Source organism: Procambarus clarkii, chromosome 14 (assembly GCF_040958095.1).
Source record: "Procambarus clarkii isolate CNS0578487 chromosome 14, FALCON_Pclarkii_2.0, whole genome shotgun sequence".
Classification (NCBI taxonomy): Eukaryota; Metazoa; Arthropoda; class Malacostraca; order Decapoda; family Cambaridae; genus Procambarus; species Procambarus clarkii.
The window spans coordinates 42,274,495-42,293,595 of record NC_091163.1 but is presented as its reverse complement, the minus strand read 5'-3'; the positions used below and the strand labels follow the sequence as shown (position 1 = coordinate 42,293,595).

At 46.7% G+C, this 19,101-nt stretch overlaps 1 long non-coding RNA gene and 1 pseudogene across 1 annotated transcript; both read left to right on the top strand.

Moving 5' to 3' along the window:
• Positions 1-769: 769 nt before the first annotated feature.
• LOC123773131 (U6 spliceosomal RNA) lies at positions 770-830 on the top strand (annotated as a pseudogene).
• A 365-nt stretch (positions 831-1,195) lies between these two features.
• On the top strand, positions 1,196-7,127 carry LOC138364613 (uncharacterized). The gene is made up of 2 exons (XR_011228481.1): positions 1,196-2,499; positions 4,555-7,127. It is a non-coding gene; the product is annotated as an uncharacterized lncRNA (long non-coding RNA).
• The last annotated feature ends 11,974 nt before the right edge of the window (positions 7,128-19,101 follow it).

The following is a 19,101-nucleotide window of genomic DNA, read 5'->3' as shown; positions in this document are numbered from 1 at the left end:
CAGTTATGTCTTGTATTTACTTCCGCTATTTATTCTCTGCTTTTTCTAGCATTGCTTAAGCCTCATGCCCTTTCTTGCTGTTTTATTGCCTTACATTCATGTTTTGTATCCATCACGGCACGTTGTTCCACAGAGGAGTCTGCTTCTATTTTGGCGTTTTTATTTATCTATATTATTTAACTGTGGTTTCAGTTATAAATTTTACATTGTTAGTTTCAGTTTGGTGTGTATGATGCTCTGCATTTTCCTCCTGCAATTTAGCTTAGCTTAGCCTTAGCTTAGCTTAGCTAGCTTTTGCTTTGCCTTTTTGCCTTTAATTCTTTAGTTCATTTATCTTGCATTTGACTTGTACTCTTCTCAGCAATTTTGTTGCATTTTAAGCATGGATCCTGCTTCTTGTTTTAATTTACTTATCTCTGGCTTTCCAATTATGTTTTGTTTAATCTCGCTTACAGTCTTGAGTCACTAAGTCACTTTCAGCTAGCTCGTACTAGTTGTGTATACAGGTTGTCCCCCCCCCCCCCATTTTTCCTCCGTTCATCGTCCCTATTCTTTCATACTTGCAAGTTATTCTGAGATTCAGATTCAGATGTTTATTCAGGTAAGGTATATACATACAAGTGATGTTACATTAATGGATTGATATATAGATAGAGCTAGTACATACAATGCCCTAAAAGCCACTATTACGCAATGCGTTTCGGGCAAGAAAAACATAAATATCTAGAACTTAATACTAATTGAGCATAAAGAATAAAAAGTGTTGAGCGTACTCGCTTCGGCAGTACATATACTAAAATTGGAACGATACAGAGAAGATTAGCAGGACCGTTCCCACATGTCCTCCGTCTGGCCGGTGTTGCCGGCAAGTTGGTTCCCAGGCGCCCCGCCTGGCCAGTGTAGCCTGGTGTGTTTGTCTTAAGCGCCCTGCCCGTCCGGTGTAGCAGGGATTCCTCCTACGTCGTAAGTTCAGCGTTCGACTGCCTGCCCGTTCGCCTGTGTCGTCTGTTGTTCTTCTTCGTCGGAGGGAGACCGCCGGCGTTGGAGCAAGGACCCGAGATCAGCTCGACGACGATGGCAGGTTTACGTCTACGGGTACGCACCACAGGCCCTGGGTTCGGCGTTGACGCCGGCAATCCAGGATGACTTCGTTATGTCGTTAAGTCCTCGGCGTCCAGTTCCAGGGGCCGTGCCCTGGACAGGGGGGTGGCCCCCATGTTGCCCGGGGCACGGTATCCTCCAGCAGATGGCGGCGTCGTCGGGAACGTCGTATATTTAATGATTCCCATTCTTTGCCTCCTTAAGACACTGTAAATTATGTCTTTCTCACACTTGGTGTGAGAAAAAAATTTTGGAAGGTTTCTTATCTTGTACTAGCAGACTTCTCGCGACAATGCCTTGCCCTTATTCATATTTATGTTCCACATTTCAGCACCGACATGCCTCTGCTTTCAGATCACCTCGGATTCACTTTGCCCCAGCCTAACTTTACTCAGGCATTCGTAGCCTTGTGCATGTCGTACGTTCAATCTTCGCGTCCGCTGTGTCACAGTTTGCTTGTTCACTTTTCCTTGTCTTACGTCATTAAGTAAAGTCGCCAGGATGTCCTATTTGCAGAGTTATAAGTAATTTATTAAGTAAAGTCAGACAGGACGTCCTATTTGCAGTATTTGCGGGCCCTTAATTTGCTTTACGTTCCCTGGCCCTGCATTTTTGCCTAGTTTCCTCAGTTACAGTCTTTCGCTGGGCCCTTGCAGTTTATTCACGTCGCTTATTTGGTTATATTTATGTTATGCATCTCCTCCGTTCTCTTAATGTAAAATGGCTATATATCCACGCCGATTGTATACCTTATTTTGTACTTGCAGATACCACGTGACATGCCTGCCCTTTTCATAATTATGTTCTACATTTCAGCGCTAACATGCCTCCTGTTCCAGGTTACCTCGCTCTCTTTCCCAACCAGCCTCCTTAATTTACCCCGACAGTTGATGCGTTGCTTGTCGCACGTTTATTTGTACGTTGCTGTGTTCAGTATGCTTGCCTATGTTACCCTGCCTTCCTCATTAAGTAAAGTCAGCCAGGATGTGCTATTTGCAGAATTACTAAGTAAATTATTAAGTGAAGTCAGCCAGGCAGTGCTCGTTGCAGAGTTACTAAGAAATTAAGTAAAGTCAGCCAGGATGTGTTTTGCAGAGTTCCTAGAATTATTAAGTAAAGTCTATTCACGTTACTATTCATAGACGTTAAAGTCTATGCAGTTTATTCACGTTACTTATTTGGTTCCATTTATGTTATGCTTCACCCCCGTTCTCTTAATGTAAAAATGGTTATATATGCACGCCGATTGTATCCCCTTATTTTGTACCTGCAGACATCACGTGCCATGACTTGCCCCTATTCAGGTGACCTGGACAGGGGGGTGGCCCCCACGTTGCCTGGGGCACGGTACACTCCAGCAGATGGCGGCGTCGAAGCGTCGTCGGGAACGTCGTATATGTAATGATATCCCGTTCTTTGCCTTCCTAAGACAATGTAAATTAGATTTTATACGCTTATATGGAAGGTTTCTTACTTTGTACTGGCAGACATCTCGCGACATGCCCTGCCCTTCCTCTTAATTACGTTCTACATTTCAGCACTAACATGCCTCCTGCTTTCAGATTACCACGGATTCCTTTTCCCAAACAGCCTACCTTAATTTACTCCGACAGTTGATGCTTTGCTCATGTCGCTTGTTTATTTTGCGTTGCTGTGTTCAGTATGTTTGTTCATTTTCCTTGCCTTACGTCATTAAGTAATGTCAGCCAGGATGTGCTAATTGCAGAGTTACTAATTAAATTATTAAGTAAAGTCAGCCAGGATGTGCTATTTGTAGAGTTACTATGTAATTATTAAGTAGTCAGCCAGGATGTGCTGTTTGCAGAGTTCCTAAGTAAATTATTAAGTAAAGTCAGCCAGGATGTGCTATTTGCAGAGTTACTAAGTAAATTATTAAGTAAAGTCACCCAGGATGTGCTATTTGCAGAGTTCCTAAGTAAATTATTAAGTAAAGTCAGCCAGGATGTGCTATTTGCAGAGTTACTAATTACTAATTACTAGTCTTTTGCTGGGCTACCTTTATGCTTCTCCCCTTCCTGTCTAGGTAGGTTTAGGTATGGCTAGCGGTGCGCGAGCCGCGGCTTATCGGTTGCCCCCCCCCCTGGTTCCCTGTTTACTCGGTCTCGCCCGCTTACTTCCGCATTCTTCCACCCCATTCTACGTTATCGCCTCTCGTTTTGGGCCTATGTCCTTTCTCAGACCGGGTTGTGTGCCGTCCAGCGCGCCTCGGCGACGTTATCTTTTCTTCGGCCCTCTGTCATTTCCGCCCCCCCCTCCCCCCCAAGCCGTGCGGGCTCGCCTGTGGGAAACGTCCCCTTGGTTCCTCCTACGTCTGCGTGTCTGTTAAATCTGTTATTGTTGGACTCGCAATTTGATTTGTATTTATTACGGCAAATTTTTCTCCCGCAATTTACTCTTTGTTTAAGTTTCACGTTCAATTTGTTATTAAGGGACTATCAATTAGGATTTGTATTATTCTATTGCTTTGCCTCTCTGCCTTTAAGTTATTTTCAGCTAAGGTACGCTAGTTGCAGTGCATTCGGGTGGGCCCCCCCCCCCCCCAAAAAAAAAAAAAAAAAAAAAAAAAAAAATTCCTCTGGTTATTTCGTCCTATTACACTCGTTTCCCTCATTATATATTCTGATTATTGTGCATTATATTTGACCACCCATTCTTCATCGTATCGACAGTACATTAAGGTACATTTGGATGCTACCGAGAAGTTTAGCATGGCCTCGTGCACGGTGTCATGAAAAAAACTGGCCATTCGGCCTGCGTTTCGGCAAGCTCAAGCCAGTCAGTTAGCATGACGTCGGCCAGCTTGTGGTTGGCCAGCGCAGCCAGCATGCTGTTGGCCATACGGTCGCTAACGTTCTTTGGTCATCCGGCCTTCTGGGCTATTTTACTCTTCTTGTTCCTTCGCCATTGTTGTTTCCTACTACGTAATAGTATTCCATTTATTTTTACCTCATCTATCATTAGGTTAGGGGCCCTTACCTCCAACCGCTATTCCTTCCACTGCGCTCTGCCCGCTTGGCGCTCAATGCCGGCTTCTTCTGTTCCCTTTATTCGCAGCCACGACAAGCCGGAACCCCCCCCCCCTTCCACACCCTACTGCGGCGAGGAAGAGAACGCGAGCCGGATATTCCTCTGATCACCATCAACGCACGCAGCGGTGCCGGGATGCAGCCGCCCAGGGCCTACGTTAATACTATTATCTTCTCTTTATTTGCTGGGCTATATGGCAGTATTAATATTATTCCGTACCGTCACTGTCATTCCAGTATTATTTTATTAAAATATAAATTGCTATTATGGTTTGGCGTTGCTTTCTTAATTTCTTCCATTCTGCGGCACTTAATTTGCCGTCATCGGTTATTTACGATGTTACATTGTATTCTTCATTGTACGATTATTTACGACATTGTATGCTTATTATTATCCTTATTACAGTTACTGAATGGCAGCTCCCTGCCGTCGATTTCACTTTGCTCCTGTTCTAAAGATGTTGCCGAAGTTCACGGCGTACTAGCTGCGGCTCGCAGACGCTCATTGACAACACAAGACTACTCTCAGCGGCCACTTAAGGCAGACTCCTTGGCTTCTATCCAGCCCAATCACCCGTCTGGAGGCAGAGATGGGATAGAGACCAAGGGTAATGTTCCCCGCTCACATTCTACATCCGCTTAGGACACAAGCATGTTATAGATTTGGCTTTAAGAATTGGTTCTTATTCCATTTTATTGTTTATGTATATGTTGCTTAGTTGTTATACCCGTTCTTGGTATATGTATTGTTTATATTCAAGATTTATAGTGTTTCGTCTTACCCTGTTATAGTTGCTTTGTGCTTCCTTGCTGTTCTCCTCTGGTTTTCTCCCACCTTTGCTCTTAGCAAAGGTACTTCCCCCTTCCGTTTGCTGGAAGATTCTTAGAATTGTTAGCCCCCCTTCATTGCTACAGTATAATTATTCGGATGCTCTTTATTCATCCAGGATTGTTAATTAAGGTTTCTCTTAATTCCTGCTGCCGGGCTCCCTCCCCCGTTTTTTCGTCTCCGTATTGATTCAGCTAGGGTTTCCCTCTCGTCTGTGCTCTTGCCTGTCACGATAACACTGCACGCCGCTTCTGCCCACCCTTACTGCCTTATATCTTTCAGCTCGGGGGAGGTGAGCTACGCGACAAAAAATCGACGCACGCTCCGACTGGACCAGGTATCGCTTACATGGTCAGGATTCAACACTCTTCGGATCCTACAAGCACAGATCCTACAAGCGCGCCTGTCACCAGGCGAGATTTCTCCAGGATCCTACGCGCTGCCCTCTCGGCGCTAGGCTTGTCTCAGATGACTACGCTCCGCACCCAGCTGTCTCGGGACGGGCTCGCCACATCAGAAATAATGGCAGACGGCAGGCGGAAGAGTAGTGCTCGCATCCTACGTCAGGCGGGACGTTGTTGCTCTGCTACATTGAGTGCCTCACGCGGCCAGCTGGCACTCGCCCTTCGGGGGGGGGGGGGGGCGCCCTTCGGGGTGCAGCGCCGGTCCCCAAGTGTCCCGCTGTCCGCAGCTAATACTTTGCCCAGTCTAGGTGCTAGTAAGCCCTACTTGTAGTCACACCCCCTTCTCCTTATCCATTAGGTCTTTTACGGCCTCTTGGCCGGGTACATTACGTGTTATGTGGTCTCTCACTTATTAGTTATTCTTTGTGTCCTGCCTGTTATATCCTAGTGTTATATAATTACTACACATTTGCACTCGGCCTTAATTCTAGTACCAGTTAACCTTTAGGTTTCTGCAGAATTAGTTTCCATGTCACTATAGGCTAAGGTCTCATACTTACTACGGGTGTACCTTTTAAGTTAAATCTAGTCCTTGGAATTGTTACTGTTAATTCTTACTTTATATATTTACTTTATATATTTACTTTATATATTTTAATATAAACGTTATATATTCCTTAAATTATATTTGAAACTTTGTATATTTACATGTTCAATATTAAGTTTTATATAATATCAACTTTGTTAAGTCTATAATATAAACCGTGTTTAATATAAACTTTATATAATGTGAACTTTATATATTTACATGTTCTGCAGAATTTAATCTTCAATAAACTTTAACGCCCCATACTGCCAGTATCTTTCTCCCCCTGGTCAGAAAATGGTCACTGCTTGCATCACAAGCGGGGATGTTTCTGGCGGGGGAGAAAGAAACAATTGCGCAGCGCGTCCCGCGGCGTTGCGCGGGCAGTTTGGGGCCGTATAAATACGGGCGCACAATGGGGCTCCGCCTCACTCCGCCTGCCCTCGCCGCTGCCCTCGCAAAACCCCACCCTCCCCCCCTTTGCAAGCGGCTGCTTTTGTACCCCCGTCATGCTTTGCACAGTTGTCCCGATTGTCTCCCCACTGCATGTGGGAAGGGGGGTGCAGCGCCGGTCCCCAAGTGTCCCGCTGTCCGCAGCTAATACTTTGCCCAGTCTAGGTGCTAATAAGCCCTACTTGTAGTCACACCCCCTTCTCCTTATCCATTAGGTCTTTTACGGCCTCTTGGCCGGGTACATTACGTGTTATGTGGTCTCTCACTTATTAGTTATTCTTTGTGTCCTGCCTGTTATATCCTAGTGTTATATAATTACTACACATTTGCACTCGGCCTTAATTCTAGTACCAGTTAACCTTTAGGTTTCTGCAGAATTAGTTTCCATGTCACTATAGGCTAAGGTCTCATACTTACTACGGGTGTACCTTTTAAGTTAAATCTAGTCCTTGGAATTGTTACTGTTAATTCTTACTTTATATATTTACTTTATATATTTACTTTATATATTTTAATATAAACGTTATATATTCCTTAAATTATATTTGAAACTTTGTATATTTACATGTTCAATATTAAGTTTTATATAATATCAACTTTGTTAAGTCTATAATATAAACCGTGTTTAATATAAACTTTATATAATGTGAACTTTATATATTTACATGTTCTGCAGAATTTAATCTTCAATAAACTTTAACGCCCCATACTGCCAGTATCTTTCTCCCCCTGGTCAGAAAAAACATAAATATCTAGAACTTAATACTAATTGAGCATAAAGAATAAAAAGTGTTGAGAACAAATACAAATAAAGATAAAAAAAGGGGGAACATGACTGAAAAAGCAGCACAAATACAATAGGTTGACAAACAGTGTTGATTAAAAAAAAAAAAAAAAAAAAAAAAAAAAAAAAAATAACAGACATGGGTTGACAGTAGAGGAGTGAGGTAGATTACAGGGAATTTATTAGGTAGTGTTTAGTTTTTATCTTAAACTGGTTGAGAGAGGTACAGTCTTTAACATGGTTGGGAAGATCATTCCACATTCTGGGCCCCTTGATTTGCAGAGCATTTCTAGTTTGATTAAGACGTACTCTAGGAATATCAAAACTGTATTTATTTCTGGTGTGGTGCTCATGGGTTCTGTTACAACCTTCTATGAAGCTTTTAAGATCAGGATTGGCATTATAGTTTAGCGTTTTATATATGTATAATACACATGAGAGAATGTGCAGTGACTTAATGTCTAACATATTCAGAGATTTGAGTAGGGGTACCGAGTGATGTCTGGGGCCAGAGTTGGATATTGTTCTAATAGCAGCTTTGTGTTGGGTAATTAGAGGACGTAAGTGATTTTGGGTAGTAGAACCCCAAGCACAAATACCATAGTTGAGATAAGGATAGATAAGGGAGTAATAGAGAGTCACCAGGGCAGGGCGTGGTACATAATATCTGATCTTAGAAAAGATCATATTTAAAGAAAAGATTCTATTTAAAGGACTCTTTAATGTCAACTATTCCTTTGTTCTTAAGTATTTAAGCCCTTTCCTCGGGCTTGGTCCTGCTTTTTCTGTCAGTTGCCGTTAAGCGACGTTTCTCTTCTCACTTCCCTGTTATTGTCGTTTCATCTCCAGCCTCACGGCCCCCCCCCCTCCTGCCGCCCGGTTCGGGGGCGTGCCTAGGCTCCGCGCTCCTTGCTGCTGTTGCTCTCCTCCTTCGTCAGTTCCTCTCCAGCCCTTATCAAGCTTTGGTTATCTGTCCGTTATTCTCACCCACTATGGTAACTTAATTTTACCTTTGCATTTGTTTACTTATGTATGTGACGTTTGCTGGTGCGGCAGCTGGGTCTCCCTGCCAGCTTTTTTTTTCCCCCGTTAGTCCTACCGATGCTTACTTTTCATCTTTCCGCAGTGGCGAGAAGCCGGAACACGCAGCAACTGCAACACGGAAGAGGGCTCGGGCGACGTCGATGCGAGGACAACAGTGCAGTGGTGCGAGCTAGGACAACAGTGCAGTGGTGCGAGCTAGGACGCAGCCGGCCAGGACGAAATCCACCTGTTTCGCCTCCCCCTCCTTGGGGGCCTCCTCGGGCGGCTCGGATACGGATGGCGATCACACTTCCCAGAAGGCCCCTGCTGGCAAAGCGGCGGGTGGCACAGCGTCGCAGCCTCCACCCCTTTCGGCCGACGAATGGACGATGCTGCAGGCGCTCATCGCGCAGGCTCGGGAGCCCTCTCATGTCACAAGCTTTCTGGGCATGGGGACCACCGAGGCCGACCCTGCCGCGGCTGCCACAGCCGTCCTGCCTCCCCACCGACCGTCGCCCACGGACCAGGGCCAGGGGACATACGTCGAGGCGACGTGCGAGCTCCTCCAGTCTGTCTTCTTACAATGAGTCCCCCAAAGAGAGAGCGCCCCCTCCCCCTCTTACTAGCCCCGGGCCGGGGCAACTCCGGGCGACCCCGGGCTACAGCATCCCACTCTTGGGCGTGCACGTCCCACAGGCCCTTCGGGAGAAGGTCTGGGAAAACAAGTATGTGGACCTCAGGCAATTGCTTGCCTACGAATGGGAAGCAAGATCTTTAGAGTCCCACTCTGCGCCAAACCCTGACGCCCAGGCGGCTGGTAAGAAGCAGCCACCCCTGACGCTGGACCAGTGGGCGCATGGCCTCAACATTTACGCGACTATCTACGTCGAGAAGCACCCAGCGGAGGCCCAGGCGCTGTACACCTATGCACGTTACGTGAAGACCATGAAGACGACCCTCAAAGGCGACTGGATGTGGTACGACAAGGCCTTCAGGTGGGACAGGGAGAGGTCGGGCTGTTCATGGTTGGACTACAGGCTGGACTTGTAATTTCACTCTGTGCAACACCTCACCCAGGCCGCTGCTTAGTTGACGTGGCGACCGGCAGCCCTTACTCTCTCTAGCGCCCGGGTAGCAGGGCTCCCCTCAGGCTACTGCTTCGCTTACCACTCGGGGGGGACCGGGCTGCACTTTCACCTCATGTTCATTCAAGCACTACTGCCCGCGCTGCCGAAGGAGGAACCCTGCCTACAGCCCATGTCCTCCAGCACGGCCCCACGACGAATCCACCCAGGAGCAGCGCCCCCGTCGCCACCCACAGGTTAGGGGCTCGAAGAGCTAGGCTTGACTCCAACTGGTTACGCCCCTCATTCTTTGGACTTGGCGGGGCCCTCAGCCGCCTCTAGAAGGGCTTGCCGAACGGCGCTAATGGCGGTCGGCAGGTGGAAGAGTGACTTTTACTTCCTAGTTGGGTAGCCGAAGTTGCTCTGCCACCCTGAGGTTTTCCCTCGCGGCCAGTGGGCACTCGCCCTTCGGGGGGGGGGGGGGGGTACAGCGCCGGTCCCCAAGTGTTCCGCTGTCCGCAGCTACTACTTTGACTTTACAGCCATTCTACTAGTAAGCCCTACCTTAAGTCAGGAAATTCTTTCTCCTTATTCCTTGGCGGCACGGCCTCTGGCCTGGGGTTATTTTCTTCTACAAATTCATATCAGGCTTTTCCAGTCTCTATGTAATTTTCTGCCGCCTGATTATTTTCCATTTTCCAGCTAGGGTTTAGCATTATGTTATGTTGTTCACTTATATTTACTCATGGTGTTCTGACTGTTATACTTAGAGTTAGATTTATGTTACATTCTCCTCACCGCTAATTCTAGACAATAGGCCATTAGGTTTCTGCAGAGTTTGTTACTAGGCTATAAGATTACTTTTATTTTACTACGGCTGTACAATTTAAGTTGTTTCTGTGTACTTTGAGTTAGCCACGGCTATGTTATACAATTGTTAAGACTTACTTAGATGCCTGTTTTACTAATGAAGAAATTATTTACCTGTACTTCTGTAACGGGGGGTGGGGGGGTGTAGCTCTATCTAGTCCATTATTCCACCCCCCAGTTAACTAACGAGGCCGGGGGAAACAGCTCTCTCTAGTCCGTTATCCCGTCCTCAGTTAGCTAACTATTCTAGAGCACTCCCAGAGTTCCTAAGGCAGCCTCTCTCGTTCAACACCTTGTAACCTAGGTATTCGACTACCTAGGTGCTAAGACTACAAGGCGTCGTAACTGGATCAGTTACCCGAAACTCTAGAGAGAACTCTAGAATACAGAATCATTGCCACAACCGTATAAGAGGAAACGAAAGGAAAGAAATGAATAGTGAAGTGATTAGTGAGGGTTTGGGGTGAGAGGTAGAGAGGTGGGAGGAGCGAGGAGGGTCATTAGTTGAAAGTGAGAGTTCAGAGAGGGGTGGAGGGAGAGGAATAGATAGGTAGTAGTAGAAGAGTAGAAAGTAGACGTAGAAGAGTAGATAGTAGAAGACGAAATGCTGCCACCATCCATTCATGATCATTACATACAAGACAAGGAATGGAACTTGTCTGTATCACAAAATTCTCAAAAGATGTTATCATGAGTTCATTATTAGTATGTTCCCTCTGTACCATGTATCAACTCCAAACAAGTACTCATTAATATCTTGAATCTAGTAACCACCGAGGCTTTCTCACCTCAACTCAAAATCTCTAGGGAACAAAGTTAAACACAATTTAAATAATAAATTCATAATTATATTTCCCATGAAGTATCATAATTTAGCAATTCAATTAAAATGTTCCAGTTTAATATTTAAAGTGAGTCATCATCCAAGAATTCGAGAACCCTACAACTTGACTGCCCCTGATCGTCACACAACACTTGTAAAACACGACCAAGTCACCTAAATGTTCACTCACCGAGGACTGAGTCTAAGTTGAATAGAGAGGGGGGGGGGGGGGTCTGTAGTTGACAGAGACTCCCGCCCTGCCGGCCGACAGCCTCCCTGCTCTGATCGTCTGCTGTTCTCTTGATTAATGCTCCTTTCTGGATAGTTCTCCGAGTTTATATTGGGGAACCTAGTAGCTAACTCCGCCCACAAATAGATAGCCTCCGGCACTACCAAGCCACTCCTTAAACGTCGGCTTGTTTGAAGGCTACCAGACTACAATTAAGAGCTTAGCGGAAGCAAGGTGAAATTCTCATGATCTGACCTCAGGTCACTTGAGGTCATTAACGGTTAGAGGTGTGAGATCTCCGCCGACAACTTGGCGCCTTTCCAAATCCCTGTCTGTGACTCATATTCTATATATATTTTAAATAAACTAACCCAAACACTTTTACAGTGTTACATCTCCCCTTCTCCCCGAAAATAAAGTTTTTGCAACACTGCTAAAGCAAGCTAGCTGTGTGCGACAACTTTATTAACGAAAAGAATACATCCTAGCTAAACAAATATACATCATCCTACTCTAAAAAATGAAATATGTAGACAGACGTCCATTGTCTCTGGCTGGGCGACGTCACTGCTTGGTCTTGTAGATAATCCTGTACCACATTTCTTCAACACAACTGCCTCCGTCGCTTCTCCGTCGTTAACGCACAACAACACTTGGTCAACCCGAAAGCCGTTACTACTTGAACTGCGCACAGGACCGTGGAATTCGGTTGTCCCAGCTGATCTGTAATTGGCCCTACGTCAGTCACCATGAGAGACGTATATTGGGGTTCTTCACAGCTATAGGGACTACAAGTTTCGAGACCTTCATATAGTTGCCAACAGTAGAAATCCCATCCTACTCTTCTTCCTCCCTGTTGCTCCAGCACGCCTCCTTCAGAGAGCTACTTCTGACAGCCACATCAAGTCCGCATGACACAGGATGAATCACTCAACAGAGCAACATGCTTGCAGGAGGGGCGGCCAGTTAAGGCAACCGATCCTGTCTTGCAATTACGCTCCCTGCAATGATGCTGATACCAGCAAGGGACACGAGGCATCGTGTCTCACTCAGCTTGTCTTATCTTCTCTTCTTTCTTCTCTCTATTTCTTCTCTCTTCTTTCTTCTTTCTTCTTTCTTCTTTCTTCTCTCTTCTTTCTTCTTTCTTCTCTCTTCCTCCTCCCATGGGTCTTAGACAAGCGACCTGGGGTCCATTGGGGGTCTGTCCGTCCTGGGGTCCATCCTGGGTAGACCGATGTTGGTGGGACAGACTGGAGTCGTTATTGCTCCTCTTCCATCATTACTGGGTCGTCTGGGGTCGTCTGCAGAACGACCTGGGGTCCACTGGGTAGACCAATGTTGACTGACCGAGAGGGCTGCATCTTGGGGTCCCCTGGGGTGGTGATGGTGGTGGAGCCGTGACCTCCAGGTAGTGGGCTGGTCGTGGTGGTGGTGATTAACGCCCGTGAGTGTGGTACACAGCAGCCGTCTCCCTCTTTTGTATGTGCGTCTCTCCTCTCTTCTGGCTCCCACCTGTGGGTGAACAGAAAGGCGACAATATCGTGCTCCCAAGATATGTTATGTGACCCTGTAGTTTGTATAGGGTTACACAGTCTAGTCATACCGCTCTCCTCCTGGCAACAACTACACTTAAATTTTTAAAATAATCCAATTAACACTGAATGATATTGACTTGGTGGAACATAAAACAGTAACTGAGTAAAGTTTAGAGAAGAGAGAATAAGGTCATCACTACCTTTAACTTTTCACAAAAAAAATCAACACTAATAGACAAAACACTAGCCTAAACTTAACTGTACCGTTCCTAATCTTAAGTACATAATTAACCATTACTCCCACCCTTAACCTACAGCCACCTACGTGACCCAGAGTGTCTCCCTAGCTTCTCCGCCGGTCAACAACCCCAAACTGTTGCCACCCCTGTGACCAGACTATCTAACGTCGAGCGTCCCCAACGTGAAGTCTACTGACATACTAAGCCTCCCCCTAGTATGCTGTACAAGACCAGTACACCTCGGGTTATTGCGTTCAAATGGAGTAAAACAGTCGATCGCAATAATCTGAGCAGAACCACTACTTAAACTATTTAAAAACTACACCTGCCACTCCCCACTGACCTGGAGACCAGCGGTGGCTGGGTGTCCCCGTGGGACATGCGAGGTCACCTGTCACACTCAGCTGACCTGCACTACCAACACCGCTAAGTTCCCAAATCGCCAAATATTATTACTAACATAAATCACTACACACGCAAGTTCTGGTGAACATTCCCTGAACACCACAAAACTCACAAAATCGCTAAACCACAACACCAGAGAATCACAATCTCCTAACCTGAAAACTCGCTAAATCGCGAAAGTAAACACCTGTCAAGATCTCCCTGATAGCGCCTGAGCGGCAAAAAGACACGTGGGACTGAACAATGTTCAAAAGAACACCAACATAAACATTGTTCAACACCGCTGCCAACATTGTAACGGGGGTGGGGGGGTGTAGCTCTATCTAGTCCATTATTCCACCCCCCAGTTAACTAACGAGGCCGGGGGAAACAGCTCTCTCTAGTCCGTTATCCCGTCCTCAGTTAGCTAACTATTCTAGAGCACTCCCAGAGTTCCTAAGGCAGCCTCTCTCGTTCAACACCTTGTAACCTAGGTATTCGACTACCTAGGTGCTAAGACTACAAGGCGTCGTAACTGGATCAGTTACCCGAAACTCTAGAGAGAACTCTAGAATACAGAATCATTGCCACAACCGTATAAGAGGAAACGAAAGGAAAGAAATGAATAGTGAAGTGATTAGTGAGGGTTTGGGGTGAGAGGTAGAGAGGTGGGAGGAGCGAGGAGGGTCATTAGTTGAAAGTGAGAGTTCAGAGAGGGGTGGAGGGAGAGGAATAGATAGGTAGTAGTAGAAGAGTAGAAAGTAGACGTAGAAGAGTAGATAGTAGAAGACGAAATGCTGCCACCATCCATTCATGATCATTACATACAAGACAAGGAATGGAACTTGTCTGTATCACAAAATTCTCAAAAGATGTTATCATGAGTTCATTATTAGTATGTTCCCTCTGTACCATGTATCAACTCCAAACAAGTACTCATTAATATCTTGAATCTAGTAACCACCGAGGCTTTCTCACCTCAACTCAAAATCTCTAGGGAACAAAGTTAAACACAATTTAAATAATAAATTCATAATTATATTTCCCATGAAGTATCATAATTTAGCAATTCAATTAAAATGTTCCAGTTTAATATTTAAAGTGAGTCATCATCCAAGAATTCGAGAACCCTACAACTTGACTGCCCCTGATCGTCACACAACACTTGTAAAACACGACCAAGTCACCTAAATGTTCACTCACCGAGGACTGAGTCTAAGTTGAATAGAGAGGGGGGGGGGTCTGTAGTTGACAGAGACTCCCGCCCTGCCGGCCGACAGCCTCCCTGCTCTGATCGTCTGCTGTTCTCTTGATTAATGCTCCTTTCTGGATAGCTCTCCGAGTTTATATTGGGGAACCTAGTAGCTAACTCCGCCCACAAATAGATAGCCTCCGGCACTACCAAGCCACTCCTTAAACGTCGGCTTGTTTGAAGGCTACCAGACTACAATTAAGAGCTTAGCGGAAGCAAGGTGAAATTCTCATGATCTGACCTCAGGTCACTTGAGGTCATTAACGGTTAGAGGTGTGAGATCTCCGCCGACAACTTGGCGCCTTTCCAAATCCCTGTCTGTGACTCATATTCTATATATATTTTAAATAAACTAACCCAAACACTTTTACAGTGTTACACTTCTACTACGTAATAAATAAGCCCCCATACTGTTGGTGTCTTCCTTCCCCTGATCAGAAAATGTATGCAACATCTTTTGATATGTTAATAACTTACTTTGTATCATTAACTTTGCTTTGTGCTACAAGCATATGGTAGACATCCTTTATTCATTCATTTTAAAGAAAAGGAGGGATGTCATGTTCATAGCAAACAGCACCATCATTTGTATGTGCTGCGTTTCATACGCCAGCGGTATGTAAACAACAGAAGGCGTACAGGACGCCCGCCAAGCTTGGAAGCTGCTAGTCATGTATTGAAGTCTGTAACCAAGCAATGGCTTTATATCAACCCTACAATCAAGACTTCCCCAGCAACACACAACACCACAAGGAGTATCAGAATTAATGGTGGAAACAAGATTTCCAACTCTCACATTTAGCTCTACAGATGGTCCTACGAGCCACCGCACTCGCTTTCCGGAAGAAAATAAAAGAATCAGCCGTTTGCCGGCGTCGGTGTTTCTTCCAGGCTGCACGCTTACACCGGACAGCCCGAGCACAGTCCGCATTCCACCAGGGAACACACTTCCACGAGCCCCGGGAGGGAGAGCGAGAGATAGAGGGGAGGGCAGCATCGAATATGGTGTCATGAAAAAGGAGGGGAGCTGGTGGGATGGGCAAAGCGGAGAGGTCAGAAAGAGTAGTATGGAGGGTAAGTAGATTACAATCAGGCTTTGGCAAACTGCCGCCTAGGAAAGGAGAGGGGGAGGGTGAAAAGAGAAAAAGGAGACAAGGATTTGGAAAATGGTCACTGTTATGTAGGTCATCAAGAACCCGCCATGTGAAATTTAAGTAAAGAGAAGACGAGCAGAGAGAAAGATCAAGACAGGAAAGGGTGCGAGTGTGGGTATCCACGTAAGTGGATTCACCAGAATTCAGAAGAGACAGAGAAGAAGAGAGGACAAACGGTTCGAGAAGGCAGCGCCGGGTGTTTGTCAGAGCATCACCCCAGACCGACAGTTGAAATCACCCAACAGGAGCACAGGTTCTGGTAAGGAGTCCAACAAGCGCATAAGATCAGGAAGGGAAAGCGGGACATTTGGAGGGAGATAAATTGAACAGACCGAATATCATTTACTCACAAAGATATGGGCCACAGAACATTGGAGAGGCGACGGAAAAAGTAGGGGGATGAAGGAAATATCAGTACAAATCAAGAAGGCAGTAGAATTACGGGCCCCAGCAGGAGCTGGAGGGGGGGGGGGGGGAGAAAGGAATAACCACGAAAGCGACCAGGACGAGCACCAAGCATCGGCTCCTGGGGACATACACAAAGTGGTGAAAACTGTGTTATCAAAAGTTGGAGTTCATGGAAGTTGGCATAAAATCCACGAATATTCCATTAAAAATATACATTATCCAAAGGAGGAAGAACAGCAAGAGAGCACAATGAGGAGACAAATGTAAAGATGAACACAGTATATTAAAGAAGATCAAGACCGGATCAGTGAGATCAGGGTTAGGGGGCAAAGGTAAATTTAGCAAAGACGATGGAGGCGAGGGAGTGGGTGGACGGACAGGGTCCGGAGCCGAGGGAGGAAATGGAGAGGAGCGGTCAAGGCAATCAGGGGGAAGGGGGTTAGAAACGGGAGTGCACCACAACAAGGGCAGCAACTGAGAGAGCATCGAGGGCTAAGGGAAGCAACATAGTCGGGACAGAGGGCTCGACCACTGAAATGGGAGGGGATGCAGTGTTAAAGTTGGAGTCAGAGGGTGGGAAGTAAGCCACGCCTTCTTACCTGCTGGGGAGGAGGAAGGAGAGGAGTCAGGCTTACGCTTCTGACTTAACGAGACAAGTGTGCCAGCAACAGCGTACTGGGTGACAGCCTCCATAGTCTCAACAGGAGGAGAACGGGAGCAAACAAGAAGATTGCTGGGAGGATGATGGACAACTGCCTGGACAGACAGGCAGCGTTGATTGTCAAGGGACAAAGGGAGGGCTGGGAAGAAGGATCGGGGGGAGATGGGAAAGAAGACACAAGATACACGGCAGACTGGGAAGGAAGGAGGGAAATACCAGATGGAGAACCTGGAGGAAACCGTGGTTCAGAACGTAAGGGAGCAGATGAGGTGGAGGTTGGTGTGTCCGGGTCTAAGGCCTGGAAGCACTTGTGAGACTGAGAAAGGAGGGAAGGGCGAGGAGAGATGGAACGTAGAACACGAGCATAAGATACGTTAGTGACGAAGAGTTACGGCGGACTTGGCACCTTGCCCCAGGAAAAGACAAACGATCGCAGTGCTTCAAATTGAGGATGGCTTCCTCAAATTTGTAGTGTATACACTTGCGGGAGTAGGGATGGGCGTCACCGCAGTTGAGGCAGCGAGCCTGGGAAGAAGAGCACTCAGCTTTAGAGTGATCAGAGTCCCCGCACATGGGGCATAAAAGATACCACACTTGTGCATTTGAGGGTACCATGCCCGAGTTTCCAGCACTTATTACAAAACCTAGGAGAGGGAATGTACTCCTGAACAGAGCATCTGGTACCAGCAATAATTACAGAAGGCGGAAGGGTTCTGCTATTGAAAGTGGCTGGCGAAGAGGCTGGCGACGACGTCCATGAGGGGGTAGAGTGAACGTATCAACGTGGAGGACAGAATGACGTTGTGCTTCAAGGATATGTTTAATATCCTCGTGACAATCTTTCAGGTCCCTAACACCAGTCGCAACATGGTGCGGGAGGATAACAGTGCCAACACTGGCTTTAACCGAGCATTTTTGGAGACCCTGACAGGGGGCTCCTCAATGCAGGACAATACGGCTAAGCGGTGGCTAGGTCGGCGTTGAGAACCCCCAGAGGGGGTAAAAGACGTAGTAGTCACAATGAGAGATGGAGCCGTGCAAGGAGACGAGGTAGTCACCACTGGGGGGGGGGGGGGGGGCTCGACACCCCAAGCAGTACCACAGCAGAGGGAGGGGAGCAGGGGGGTGGGAAAGTAGTCTGGTCTAGTCCCATTGTTAGGGAGAGGGGGCTACAGAGCCCGGTCTTCCATCACAGTCCGACTCAGGAGCCTGGTCGCCCACCCCATGAATCTGGGTTAGAGAGGTCATTTCGGTTTCCATATGTCATGCAGTTTAAAAAAAAAAGTCTATGGCCTGGAACCAAGAAATGGATACCACCTACCAGGGCAGCCAGGCTGAGCATGGGCTAGTGCAGGAAGGGTGCATCGTCCCCAGCAGTGCTTCCCTTTTTTTAACAGGGGAGTCCTACTGCTTCGTCCATTCTCATAAACTGGTGAAAGACCTCAGTCTCCTTATATAGTACCAGGCCACCATGGTGGTCTGGTACTAGAGTAACCATACCATGGGGGCCTGGTACTAGAGTAACCATACCATGGTGGCCTGGTTATCTTGAGATGATTTCGGGGATTTTTAGTGTCCCCGCGGCCCGGTCCTCGACCAGGCCTCCACCCCCAGGAAGCAGCCCGTGACAGATGACTAACACCCAGGTACCTATTTACTGCTAGGTAACAGGGGTATAGGGTTAAAGAAACTCTGCCCATTGTTTCTCGCCGGCACCTGGGATCAAACCCAGGACCACAGGATCACAAGTCCAGCATGCTGTCTGCTCGGCCGACTGGCTCACTCGGTACTAGAGTACTAGAGTACCCTCCTGGTACTAGAGTAACCATACCATGGTGGCCTCCTGATACTAGAGTAACCATACCATGGTGGCCTGGTACTAGAGTAACCATACCATGGTGGCCTCCTGATACTAGAGTAACCATACCATGGTGGCCTCCTGATACTAGAGTAACCATACCATGGTGGCCTGGTACTAGAGTAACCATACCATGGTGGCCTGGTACTAGAGTAACCATACCATGGTGGCCTGGTACTAGAGTAACCATACCATGGTGGCCTGGTACTAGAGTAACCATACCATGGGCACCTGGTACTAGAGTAACCATACCATGGGCACCTGGTACTAGAGTAACCATACCATGGGCACCTGGTACTATAGTAACCGTTCTACAGTGGCCGGGCATTATATTAGCTTCCCATCCCAGACAAAGAACAAAACCTCACTGCACAGGAAAGGCAAAACAAAAACAAAA